General features: G+C 37.9%; 1 protein-coding gene across 1 annotated transcript in view; it reads right to left on the bottom strand.

Annotated features, from left to right (window-relative positions):
• Positions 1-3,063, bottom strand: part of PLD5 (phospholipase D family member 5) — a 330,317-nt gene extending 327,254 nt beyond the window's left edge. Inside the window, exons 1-2 of the mRNA XM_040697105.2 lie at positions 2,700-3,063; positions 1,547-1,667 (exon numbers count right to left, since the gene is read on the bottom strand). The gene's annotated coding sequence lies outside the window, so the exon portion shown is untranslated. The remainder of the gene's footprint in view (positions 1-1,546; positions 1,668-2,699) is intronic.
• Positions 3,064-13,947: the final 10,884 nt, after the last annotated feature.

Genomic DNA, 13,947 nt, shown 5'->3' with positions numbered 1-13,947 from the left:
TTATTATACAGATCATGGAATGTATAGCTTATCAAGTTAAATACAGGTCTTTCCTGACATTACTTCTGAGACTAGGTCTTCTCAATATAACTCTAAAGTGAAGGATATTCTATTGGGCACTCACTTCTCAGGACCAGAGCAAATCGAATCTGAAACAAAACCCTGAAGGCCATTGTGAATATCAAGATCTCAGCACCAACTATTTCCCTGTACTGATCTACTACTACACAATAGTACTTGCTAATGAAGACATAGCTGGAAACTGTACTCTTATAGCAGCCAAGTAAAAAGGATGTTTTTTTTCCCCTCACTTCTCAGTTAATGTGCTTTGAAAAGGGTAATTATTCACAAAAAAATCATAGGAAATAGTCTTTTATATTGGAAAAAAACAAAACATTAAAATAGAGTAGGCATTCATTTTCCCTAGGAGAAAGCTTCTAGTGAAAACATTTAGTATGAAAACAATTATACAAACTCACGTAGCATGAGGGTAGGTCCAGCAGAACTAGTTGCAATAGAGAAGTTCTGTGGCTGCCCCTCTGCCATGCCTGCATGCACCATTCTAGGGTGCTAATAAGAGAGGGGAAAATAGATTTCAGCTCTTTCAGCCCTCATCTGCCAGAACACATCCCAGGAGATTTTGGAGGGATATGGGCTCAAGTTACCATTTTAGGAAGACATAAATCAGATCTGCTGCTTTAGAAAGTGTCAAAAATGCTTATTCTGTTGCATAGCACCTAAAATAGTCACTATTATTTGCTGTTATTAAAGAATTGTCATTTCCATTTCCTAAACACCATTTAAAGCCTCTAGATTATAACTTCAGCAGCTTCACAAAAACTAAGAGAAAAAAAGCAAATGAGTGGTGATCTGCACTGAGGAGATGAGAAAAATCTATCTTAGAACACATAGTTTTCTTTGGTGTTTAGAATACTTTTCTTCCGTGACTGCAAATTCGTTTGGATTTTTAAACAGAAGGCCTTTCTTTCTTCTCAATCTCACTGAATTGATTATACATACACTACCTTTCTAAATGAGGTACTCAAGCATTTTGCTTAAACCAGCGAAGCTTCAACTATCATGTCAATTCTACTTCTGCTAAAGCCCTTTTGAAAATAAAATGGAATCGAAGAGAATACATTTCATGTCACATCTTTCCATTTCCAGATATACCAGAGGAATGAAAAAATAACTTACAATGCATAACTTGGTATGTAACTATGGCAGTCATTATCCACCTTGGAACAGTTCACACCCAAATTTCAATAAAGCACTGAAGTATGTGGCACTGCCCAATGGAAACTGGAGCCATCATTTTCCTGAAAGAACCCTCTCTTGTGATTGTTCTACCTTGCAACTCTTGTACACAGATCTCTAGGGTCAAGGTGGATTTCCCATCCCAGTTCTCCACATTCTCTGTGATCACAAAGGTAAAACCACAGGATGACACTTGGTGTGTACCCACTACATCCTGTCTCTCAAGCCGAAGAATGCTTACTTCTATTAACTGAGATACTGGTTTGTACAGGTGAAAAAGACAACTTACTCTTTTTTTTGAGCCATTGAACTAGTTTCTCCACAGCTGAGACTCAGGCTTGCAGGGTAGAAGAGAGATTTTCATTATCATCTCTTTCCATCTTAGTAGGAGTTTCTTTCCTTACAACAGCCTGAAGCAAGAGAAAAAAAAAAAAGAAAAGAAAAAAAAAAGAGTGAAACAGACCAAAATATTCAGGAAGGAATATACTTTCCAAAACCATCTTCCTTACATTACATTGTTTAATAGAAAAATCAAGGAACTTCCTCTCTCCTTCTTTTATAGAAGATTGTGAAGTGTTCAGACGCTTTCTTGTCAAGCAACAGTTGCTGTAACAATACATTCAGGCCTCTTGTTTAGAGGGTGACGGAACTAAATCTGCAGAAACTGCCTAGTGATATGAGAACTGGTGAGCAAGGACCAGCATGGGAGAGTCAAAGTACTCAGTTCACCTCACTGGGTGTGGTTTAGACATGGTCCAAGCAGCCATGGAGGGGAACATAAAAAGGCCAAATTGTAACTTGCACATTTATGCTACTGCATCATTCAAAATGGAGGGAAGAAATGAAGGCAGAGAGAAGAGAAAGGCGTCTACACCCCTTTGAATAGTTAAAGAAGCATTATTATATGTCATACAAGGAACAACAAACAGGTTTTAAATGCAATTTCATATTCCCCTACATCTGAAATTTATCTAGCATACAGAAGACTTTTGAGTATTGTTTAGCATGTGCATCAGTTCAGGCACATAGAGCTGCAGCTGACAACAGCAGAATACTGATCTCTCAGCAGTCATTAAAGGAGGAGACAGCTCCTTTAAGAACTATCTTTTTACCTTGAAAAAGTGTCCAATGACCCCAGTTTGGCAGCCCTGCTTCTGCAGGGCACCAATATGTCTGCCACAGAAACCTGCAGCACAATCACTTGCACTTGGTCTCTTAAACAATTCCACCTACTGCTGCACAGCTCTGGCACAGATGTTTGGCTGCTGTCTCAAGCTGAAAAATGTTCTCCAAACATGCTAGTGCTGCACTGGCACACTGCACAAACCAGGCTCCTCCTTCCTATCTAGAGACACAGTAGTGTATTTCACAAAAATTATATTGTTTACCACCTATAATCTCTATGCTATTTTGCATTGAATAAAGACTGAACACGGATTTACCAGCAAGGAGAAGCTCGTTTTGCTCTCCCGAGTCCTGCCCAAAGCTGCTCAAGCTCCTGTATCACAAGAGCTGTTTCAGCGCTACAGCTGTACAACGCCTCTTCTTTCCTCTCTAGGCTGTGGCTGAACCGCCCTTTTAGCCACGTATTTTACGTTTCAGGCAGACTGTGGCTCTGCTGTTTAAACATAAAATAAACACTATTTCTCCTTCAGGTTCATGGTAGCTGTGATACATCTCACACTCTCTTCAATTTAACATGGTCCATGCGTGCATACTCTGAGATTACACCTCCTGTAGCACCGCCCCCAAAGAACAACGCACGTAACGCAGAAAGTTTATCTCAGAGCCGGCAGTAACGGCGGCAAATTTAAACGCGGCGTAACCGCTACCAACGGACAGTCACGAGCCCCTGCCTGCGGCGCATGCGCGTCGCGCAATGCTGGCAGCCTCCGCAGAGCCCTGCCAGGAGCCGGCAGCGCTCACAGGGCGGCTGCAGGGGGCGCAGCGAGCCTCAGCCAGCCCCAAATCTGAGTGGGACGTGCTGCGCCTACTAGATGTGTATGGGTCTACGGGGCTCAACGGGATTCATCCCTGGGTAATTAAGAGAGCTACGTCATTACAAGACCTCTATCAGTTACTCTTCTAACAAGGCCATTCTAACTCTGTCGGCCTTCAAGTAACCTATTCCAATATGCCTCATTTTTTTTTTCTTTTCACATCTGGTTACAATACTTTAGCACCAAACAAATTTCTGAGGCTTCTGATAGATGATAAGAACACTTTGAATTCAGTACTTTCGCATCAAGGCTGCACCCACTACAGAATTAAAATCATCATAGGTGACAGAGGCAGGACAACTCGGAAATAGTCATGTCTACCTGTATTAAACACAGAGCCACTGTACTAAACACGTTTGCCTCAGGAAATAAATACCTAGGCTACAGATGAGCAAAGCACTCAGAACACATAATGAGGCACACCTTGATATCACCAACTCGTATAATTAAAAATTTGTTACAGAACATTGAAGAGTTTTGCCTTCAGAGATCCTCTTCAGAAAAAAAAAGAAAAGAAAAGAAACAAAATCCATCATGTACTGAGCCACATGTTCATGAGAAATTATTTCATTCAATGTTTCTGCTTTCCAGAGCTTTTTAATGGCAAAGAATCAATGTCCTGATTGATTTTTCTATCATCTTTCATTTTCATCTGTAGGCAAATGGCATTAATATTGAAATGCTCTGTAGAAATGCTTTGATCTATTAGTAGGCTCCAGTGCCTTATTATGAGAAGCTTCTTTAATTCTTTCACCCCATGAGCACTAGACACAAGTAACGATGTAGCAAAATGGGATTATCTCCATAACTATTCCCTCTCTCCCAGATAGTTTTGTACTGCTTTTGTCCCCAGCATAACTTAAGCAACCTCACAGCAGTCTAAAAATTAGCTTTCAGGACACTGTTCAGCATATCTCAGCAGTGGATACCTCTTCTACTGTGCATAAAAGCAAGGTAGAAAAAAGTAGAATGTTCAAACACATGCCAGGGGAGCCTGGGGATTCCCTACACTGAAGAGATGTGTTACTTATTGAACATCTGTTTTCAAATAGTCTATCAGAAAAATATTGCACAAATTTGGAGGCTTAATGACTAACCTGAAATTATTTATTGATGAGCAGATTGCCTATATCTTAGCTCTTGAGCATTATGCTGTAGTACTCTTTAAACTACTTTTTATTAACTTCTTATTAGCCTCTTCAAAAATTAGGGTGTTTTTTTTTTCTTCATTCTTCCAAGCCATACTGACATGAAGCAGAGGCAAAGGAGAGAAAAGCAAAGTACCACAAATACTAGCTCAGCCTTACACCAAGCATTTCATCTCAAGAAATATAGGTTAGAGCAGCTCATTTAGCAAGACTGGTTATGTGATTGATTTCTCTAAATACTGTGAGGTAAATACTGTGAGGTATAAATACTGTGAGACAGGTGCAGATGCTGTTGATACTGTGCCCAAATTAATATGATATATTACTTTTGTGGAGCTTCTTGTGGTACAACAAAGAAGTATCCTAACATCATGAAAATCTTAGTACACATATCAATTTTGTATGTTTCCTCTACAACAACAACAACAAAAAAAGAAATTAAGAAATACAAGAAATAAGAGGACAGTCTTACTATGGATTTGCACTGATTTCATTGATTCAGTTGAGTTTTTCTTCAGTTATCTAGATTCTTCAGAAGCAAGCTATCATTGCAAAATTAAACTTTGAACAACACATTTATAGCACATTTTTAGACTTTATTGTTAATGTGCACCAAAAACAAGGAAAGGTGCACATGTAAATTAATTCAATTTCCTAAGTCCTTTTAGTAGCAGAAAACAGCCTCACCATACCACATAATACCACTTATTTACAAATACACTTACAAATAGAGAGCTCTTAGGAATCAGAGGTACTTCAAATGTTTTCTTTTTTATGGATCTTTATATGAGTATTACCAAACTAAATTATCAATGTCATCATTTGAAAATAAATCTTTTTTTTTCCTGAAACAAGGACCAGGGTCTGGCTTTAGTCTGTTCCTTCATGATGTGAGATACACAGAACATGCTGTTTTTGCTCCCCAAGGTAACATTTAAGTCCGAGAACTAATGACAATATTTTCACTAGATGGTTAAAGATTTCAGAGTGAAAGTTCTGACAAATTACAGAAAATTTGGTAATTGAGTGGAGGTGAAATGACTGATTAGAAAGCAACTTTGTGAGTGAAAAGGGAGTAAAGAAGCTTTTTTCATCATCTTGGCAGCATAAAACTTGCCTCTTATTAGTTGACTTAGGTAAGTATCAAATTCTGACTGAGTCATTGTACTTGCTGTCTTTTTGCCTCATGAATAGGTATATACATTAGCATGGGAGCAGTTCTTCCCATGCAGCGTTAATGTAAGGTGCTCTAGATTAAACATGAGCAATGATTATCTAGCTAAAAATAGGGAAAAGCATGAATGCTGGACAGAAGTCATTCCTATTCCTCGCATACTGAGCACAAGGTGATGTGAGACATCAGGCCTCCAGAAAAAATGATAACAGAAAATAGAAGGCAGAAATAGGTGAAACAGCAAAGGTAAAATGAGAAACAGAGTAGAAAAGCTGATAAAAGCAGCGAGATTACTTTATACATCAAAATAATGGATCGTGACAGGTATATATATTTGCATTTTGTGGAGTGTGCATTCTTCCAGTATTTGATACTCTGATAGAATCCTTCTAATAATCTGGCATTGTGCCCCATTTGCAGAACCAGAGCACCTCATATCTGAAGTCTGCTGAAAGCTGTATGTACTGTCTCATAACTACAGATGCATTATCAGATTAAATGCTCCTTTCAATTTCCTCCCTTTTCCCTTATGCATTTTTATTGTCACTAAAAAGTCTGGATGTGCAACCAAAAAGGGAGCCACACCTTTCTTTAACAGATGTTCCAATCATCCTGGCCCATGGACTGTGCCTCATTCAAATTACAAAAGCATAATAAAAATGGATATAAGCACAAAAACGGTAGAGATAATGAAGCAGGAAAAGTCCATTATGACACCTCGCATGTGTTTCACTTTTTGACTGTGGCAAGCTAAGAGGGTCAAGTAAATAAAAATCTCTTCCCATTTAATTCTTCACCTAGCTCTACCAAGCACTGATACAAGTTATTTCTTAGCTGGTAAAGGAGAAAAAATACACAAGGAAGCACTAACATAAAAGCAGTCCGACTTAAACGATTAGTTATTAATATTTTTAAAGAAGTTGGAAGTAATCACTGCAGTGTTTTCTCTTCTACATTCAGGTCCTTTTTCTGTAACAAACACGATCATGCACTTATGCTAAAAAATAACCTTAGACTGGTAATCAAGGTCAAGTGTTCTTCAAATTTTAGCCAGTTTAATTTACAAATCTGTTTTAAAAAATTGTACTGGACAACAGCTATTTGCAGTGCTTATCTTCACCTCTGTTTGCACACGTTTTTCTTTCCCATTCTTTTTTATTTTTAGGTAAATAGAGAGTGGCCTTTCAAGGGATGTTTCTCTGTTTTTTAGGTCAGTCCTGATTTATGCATTGCTTGCAGTAGCAAAAATAAGGATTTTTTTTTTTAATTGCTTTTCTACAATCAGTGAACCTTAACTCTACATACTGTCATTTATTCCCAGTATAAACACATTTTCTTTTCTCACCTCGCTAAGCAGAAATTTTTAAAACACTTATGTCAAAGTCTGTATTTTCAGATCAATAAAGTCAAAACTTAGAGAACATTTTGCTTCTAAATTCTCATTTAGTTGTTTGATTTTGTACTTTGTGCACAATCTGGATATGTAAGACCAAAATATTTTAATACTCAAAAGTACATTGTTATTGGCCATTTTTATTACTCTCTCCAGGTCCTGGGGGCACTCTGTGTATGGAGACCTTGATATATGAGATGGTACCTCTATATAGTGAGCTCTAAGTTAGCTTTCACTTATTAAGAAATATTTCTGTGAAGAAAAAAAGTGTAATTGGAAGACACCTGCATTCTCCTCAGAAGACAGCTTACTTTGCTGTCATGCAATATCAGCAGAGGTCAGACCACAACAGCCCTCCTTCACATTGCTGCATTCAGATCGCAGCTGCACCTAGCGTGCTCCTTGCACTGACCCCCATATGTTTTAACAGAAGAAGATTAAGCTCTCCCTATGTTGCATACTAACTAGATGCCAAGGAAACTCTTTTGTGGAGTTATTTTTCTCCATAGCCTTCACCTTGTCCTTCCTTCCCACAGGAATCCCAAATGAATAAAGAGTATGCATGAGGCAGAGATCAGAAAGCGAAGGATAAATACAAAAGGCAGTATCTGCAGCTGTTGGGATCCCCTCGGCATGGCAAGAACACAGCACATGGAGAGAGCTGGGGGGGGGGGGGGGCAGACACATACAGTGGAGCCCAGAGATTCAGGGACCACTGGCTGTTATGCATAGGCTGTTGACTGCAAGGGATGGAGAGGGAGGTGGGGTGAGCAGCAGTCCCCTTGCACTGGAGTCATGACTTCATCAGCCGCCACACTCCTTCTCTGAGATAAAGGAAACCGTATCACCCCAGCACTGTTGAACCCCTCTGTTTTTACCTTGAAGTGCTGTGCTTAGATGTCCTAGACATTATAGACTGACTAATCTACCATGTAGGTCCAATAGTTTTCTCTGATTAATTCTGAGTATATATTTAAAATTATCAGATTCCCATGGTTAAGGGCCCCAAAGAAAGACTGAATGAAAGTCAGTAACAGGACAATGCCAAGAATATATAAATTAATATACATACATCTTACTGTACCACTCTGTCTTGAAATTTTCTTGTGCTTTCTAGTCTGTTAGTTAAGCAAGTTCCTAAGTCTAAGTGTGCTGTGCTGTACAGATCACTTCGAAATTGGGATAATTTTTTCCCATCTCAGATCTATGCAACCAAGGGAAGCCAACCTCACCTGCAACATCCCCAGAATAAGCATTACGGTTTATGCCCTTTCCTCTGTGAAAATGAATCTATATTTTTACTTGTCAACCTACGCTTGTACTTGGAGGTAAGGCAGGGTAAAGCTGTATCTCAGAGATCTGCAGATATCACACAATAGTACTCACCTCAGAACATTGTTGTCAGGATAAGTTCATTAATTATATTATGAGTCACACTATTACTAATGTGACTGAGTTGATATGTTTAAATTAGACAGATAGTTAAGGCATATTTCTACTGACTAGTCTCACTGCTTCCATGGATTTTGCTCAGGATGAGCGAGCAATTAGCTTTCCACTTAGGTAAGAGTACTACCAGTAGATATTTTCTGAGCTGGTACTTAGTGTGAATAGCATAACTACACAAAAACAAGTTCTAACATATGCCAAAAGCAGGTGCCTGAGAGCAGCAGCAGAACAAAGCAAGCCAATATTCTGCTTCTGAATAGTGCTTTTCCACCCTGGCACTTTCCAGCTCAGAGATGACATTTATGTTTTTAGTAGTCATTGATAGATTTCTCATCCACAAACCTGACCAGTCTCCCTATAAATCCATGTAGACTTTTAGCACCAAAATAACCTCTAACACTGCCTCACTCCACAGCTCAGACACTCTGCACAAAAATCAACTTATTTCTGTTTGAAAAGTGATCCCTATATTTCTTTGTGTCCTTAGTTTCTGCTTCTGATGTTAAAATCTTATTGTTTAGTCATTTCTAATATATAGTTCTTTCATATTTAATTCCTTCTTTCTGCCCTCTATAAAAGCATATTCTCTAACATGGGAGAAAGAACAGAATACCTTACAATATTAAAGGTACAAGCATACCATAGATGTATACAATGTCATAAACACATTACTAAAAATTCCTATTATTGTCTTTGTTATTTTGATTAAGAGCACGGATAAGATACTGATTTGGAACCCTCTATCATAACCTCTACATCTTGCTCCTGAAAGGTAAAGCTTAGCTCAGAGCTTGTCACTTCATATGTGAACTTAGAAACTTTCTATGTGAATTTACATTTGTTTCCACTGAATTTTCCCTAATGTGCCTACTAGCAACATAGTTCTGAAACCAAGATACTAGTATTCTAGATAGTATTCTAGCTTTTTCCCTATTTCTTTGCAATAAATTCATAATATATTTTGTCCAGACCTATTTCCTTTTTAGTACTATTTTTTTTTCCTCCAGTCATCATGGTATTTGTTCTCCTCAGTTTCAACAAGGGCAGTTTGTTCTGTGATAGCTTCAGTTTGAGATTCAATTTATTATTAGGTCAGTAAAGACAACAAAGATGAGGGCTCTTGCCTGCCTGGGCAACTTTTTGTGGTTATTCCTGGAGTACACATGAGATAAATACAGCTGATGGTAGGTTAGCAGCTAGAATTTGAGTAACAAGCAACAAAGGGCAAAACTATTTTTGCACCTTGCAGTTCCTGTGGTGCCAGGTGCAGATTGCAGAAAATATAACAATGTTGCTCATGATTTGTTAAAATCAAGACTGAGTTCATGTAGCCTCAATTTTCATGAATGCATATAGCCATGGATTCACTAAGAGAGCACTGAGAGGAGATTTGCATATTCTACAGCCTAGTCAACCCCAGTACAGTACTTGGAACAGAAAAACAATCCTTTTGGTCCATGCTGTTGTGAACATAAACTCAAATCCTGCACCACAAATAAATATGGTACAGTAATATATGTTCACTCTGCAACTAAACATAAAAGCCGTTTGTCATGTTTTACTAATCCTTATCCTGTTGATGTAGATTTTACACGACCTGTCAGTTATCCTAAAACTTCACTTACTCTTCCATATGCAGCTGAACTGTAACACAAGATCCAAGTCTAAATATAGTGCTCAGGTTTGGTTTGTATCTTATTATGATACTGGTAGGGAATCTACACATTCTGCCTCTGCTCCCAAATGCAGCCATTCTGGTCTTTCTGGAACCCGCAGTTTGGCAGAAAATGTATCACTTAGTACAAAGTTCAGGCAAAATTCTTCCTTTAACCAAAATATACCCATGACAAGGTATTGGTACATAGCTGATAACAGCTCAGTGGTCATTAAAGAAATATGAAAATTTCTTATCAGTTGTGTGGCTGTAAAAGTAGCATGGATTTCCATGCCTGTCCGAGAGATAACTACTGACTAGATTCTCAGACACATATAGGCATAACTTTGACCTGGAAGATCAGGTAGGTTCTCCTTACCTGGGTAGGGAGTCTGACCCTTATTTTATCCCAGCCTATCTTAGACATAACACAAATAATAAGTGACATTATTACCTCAGACTAGAAAGCTTTCATCCATGCAAAAGCACTTGTCCTCATTGTTTCCACATGCATCTTGCAAGATTTCACAGCTAGCCTCAACCTTTTCTTCAAGATTTATCAGGAAATAAACAGCTTTCTGGCTTTGGTTTCTGTATGTCTTGCAGTATTCAGTCATAATTTTTCAGTGCTCACTGTTCTAAGCCTCAAGTCTTAGCCTTGGACATAACCTACTATAACACACCCATCTCATCTAGCTACAGAATTACTACTGATGGAAAACAACTATCCTTTCACAAGCATTTTATGACTTAGCTGGAGCACTTCTAGCACTAAGAACATTAAAATGGAGCTAGAATTCAAGGGCTGTATAACTGGCATAGAAAATAATCAAAGAAGGTTAATAGTGAGTGTAGGGATTGGAAATGTTGGGGCTCTAGGTCTGATTGTATCCTCTACAGCTTGAAGGAGAAAGGTAGCGGCAAGAATTGCAAGCATAATTAATCAAGAGCATAGACATGACTTGTAGAGGTCAGGGTATCACAGATGCATGGATTTTGAAATAAAGCAGTTTCCCACTGACACTATGCCAGTAAACAAGATTAGACCAAGGACTACGCCTTATTTTATGTGGAGCTTTTCCATTCTAATGGGACAAATGAAATCAATATTTTTGAATCTCATGCTCAAAGCAGGTACCATATGCAAGTATCTTCCTGATTTATGATCTGCTATTTTAAGAGGAGCCTAATTAGTCGTAACACTGTAAGAACTGAAAAGAAAAACCATGACTTCCTGCATACCTCCATTTCTCATCCATCAATAGTAGCTCTGAAATTTGTGTTCTAGGTATGGCAAACATTGTACTCAGACTTAGTTTAATGCACATTACTCATGCTGAAGAAAACAGAATTTTGTTTGAGTTGTTTCTGTACTATGTAAGGGACCAAATGACTACAATACCAAAGAGACGGCCATTTATTTTCATACTTCTGTTCCTTCTCCAGCAAAGAAAAGGAAAACATACAAAACAGATTAGAACTTAACTTAGGAAAAGAGGCTTTCCAGGCTTAGCAAATGAATTAGCTGAAATAATCATGGCAAGTTCCATGTTGCTAACACAAACATTCAAAAGCAAAAGAAGTCAGGCTCCTAATGTCAGGCTGGAAGTAAGTACTATAAGCTTATTATGCTAACGCATTACTCTCAGTAAGAGTATTCCAGAATATCAACACATAGACTTTGATTCTACAGAGACCTGTATCTTTTTCCTTTATGGGGACAAGCAGATGAAGTTAATCTACTTAAATATGAATCAACATATGCTTAGAACTTTACCTTGATAGGAGACAAGGATCATATAGAGTTTTTAATCAAAGGAATGTGAAGATCTATTTTAACTGGGTACACATCAAAAGGAACGAGATTAGGAAATAATGAGATCAAGTATTTCCTTTCAGTGAGTGATACTGTGTAAAGACTTTTAAAATGGTTTATCAGCACCAGAAGGTAAAAAAAAAAATCCATCCACTGTATTTTAATATCTTGCAAAATAACAAGCAACTGATTAGATCTGTTTGTACTAGTCTTTCACCAGAAGAATAAGTGACTTAAATTGGGTTTCTCTTACTTTAGAACTGGAAGAATGAAGAGTTTGTCTAGCTTTAGAATACTCTATTTAACAACAACAACAAAAACTCAGAGATGCATACTGTGGAAGATTAATAATTCACACTGCTTTTGAATCTAGAAAATAGTTTTCCAAAGTTGTGCTTAGTCAAAACATATTCATCAAAGAGATAATGAAGATGTTGCAACTAATCACGTAGGGAATAAAAACAATTTACAGGCAATACAAAACAATAGTATCCTAAGCAAGCAGGATTCTGTAGGTTAATCTATATATGAAACTTTAAAAAGGTCTCAGTCCTACTGAAGATTTCTAGTTCATTTCCATTAGTAAGGTTAAGGGAAGTATAATGTGTATTTTGTGTCAGTAGCACAAACAAAACTCATGCCTTTCATTCAAAGTAAAATTCATTGAGATCAAGGTGAAAAAAACATCTGTGTTGGGAGGCATATACAGCAAAGAGACGGAGAACAAAACAGGGCCACTGCAGACTTGAATTCAATTCAAAGCTTCTGTATGAGTTTGGACAACCTACACCATTGTCTTGTATTCCATAATGAACATTTTTCCAGTTGTACACAGTTGGACTGCAGTCCCTGTGAGACAAAATTTGTACAGCACACAGTGCAACAATGTCAGGACTGAAATTAAAGTCTCTGGGTATAATAAATGAACATGAGTGAGTCCAGAAAAAAAAATATATATTGTCTGCCAATGAGATAGTACCCAACAGTGTAATCAAAGAGAACTGACTGTTCAAATTTGACACCATCCAAGTGTTAAATGTTACACCAAGTAGAACCACATAGTATAGTTTTGATTATTGCCACTGAGACCACCATGAAGATTTTAGTTAGAGGGCAATTCAGGATTTTTTATAAGACAAATTTCTGCCTGCAAAACATAATTGAATCTGTTGTAGCAATTACTCTTAAACTGAAGAGTCACAATCGTCCCTTTGATAATTATACGTTACAAGGTTTGAAAGAGGTTTGAATAACAATGTACATAATTGTCCTTTTACATGAGTGAAAGTTCCCATTGAAGTTGATAGAATTATATTAGTGAAAGTTGAAAACTGAGGCCACGTGAGATACAGCTGTTATAGCAGTTATTAGCTGCTACTCCTCCCCTTAAAACTATCATCCTTTTGTTTTAAAGAGGACTCTGTAATGAATTAGACAACTTCTCACACCATGCAATTAAGGCTTTTCTGAAGACAACTTCACTGCTTCTAAGGAGTAAAATTCTTAGCCACGTTTTTCCCTCATTGCTAATTTGTCTCTTGGATTTTCTTGCCTCAAGTTAGCAAGCACTTGAAGATAAGAGTTTGGCCTTGGGTACATTTTTATGCTTGGAGGGGAAGTTGATGCAAGGGACAAGAGATCTGAACTATTTGTGGTAATCTGTGTTGCAGCAGAGAAATAATGCATTAACTGGACTTTCCTGAGTACTTAAGGGTACTTGCACATTTTTAGTATCTCATTATATGTCAGACTACGCAACAAAGACAAGAGTAACTGAAGCCAGCTCATTACTTCAGGGTGAGAAAAGCCTCCTTACCCACAGAAATTCCCAAGAATTGTTAGTCATCAGTACTCAGGATTCTGGGTGATTGCAGAGACTCTCATGGGTCAAAGATAAATTGTTCAAATGTGGGTGTGAACCTTTCACCAAAGGAGATGGCATTGCGACTTCTCCAAGATGGATTCCTAAAAGTTTCATCATCACCTCTTTTGATCAGATTTGCAGTAAGGTTAGTATTCCCTAAAGGCAGACTTCTTTCAAACACAAAGCTGCCCC

The sequence above is a fragment of the Gallus gallus genome, chromosome 3 (assembly GCF_016699485.2).
Source record: "Gallus gallus isolate bGalGal1 chromosome 3, bGalGal1.mat.broiler.GRCg7b, whole genome shotgun sequence".
In the NCBI taxonomy this organism is placed as follows: Eukaryota; Metazoa; Chordata; class Aves; order Galliformes; family Phasianidae; genus Gallus; species Gallus gallus.
The sequence above is the reverse complement of the archived record's forward strand: the minus strand, read 5'-3'. Positions and strand labels throughout refer to the sequence as shown.